The sequence below is a fragment of the Tachypleus tridentatus genome, chromosome 2 (assembly GCF_004210375.1).
Source record: "Tachypleus tridentatus isolate NWPU-2018 chromosome 2, ASM421037v1, whole genome shotgun sequence".
In the NCBI taxonomy this organism is placed as follows: domain Eukaryota; kingdom Metazoa; phylum Arthropoda; class Merostomata; order Xiphosura; family Limulidae; genus Tachypleus; species Tachypleus tridentatus.
The window spans coordinates 155220111-155220597 of NC_134826.1; positions in this window are offsets into that span (position 1 = coordinate 155220111).

Sequence of the window (487 nt, forward strand, 5' to 3'; positions counted from 1 at the left end):
ATAGGTTAGTCCTTGTAATATGATCTGGAAAAGTGTGGTCCAGTTATATATATATTTTGTGCAGGTCCTTTTTACAGTTTTATGATGATTACCATTTGATTTGGGGGGGGGCATTTACTGTAATAAACAGTATTCCACGGTATTATTTAATTGGGGTCTGTGTTTTTGTTGCTAATTTTAAGAGAGTAGGTAAACTTTTCTAGACTGCAACATCGTGTTGTGAAGATAAGCCTAGGTTTCAATCTAACTAATAGTGAATAAGATAGGGTTAACTTAAGGGACACTTTCTGCAAGAGTAAATTACTCAAAAAAGGCTTCCCTTACACTTATTTTATATTTACTGTTCGTTCAGAAACTTTGGTAAGCAATGAATAATAAATACCACAAGGTAACTCCACTTCTAACGTATGGAAGCTGATATCATAGAGCGAAATGTGTACGTGTTGATGACTGTGAGATAGATAAAACAAGACTGCTGGTATATAAA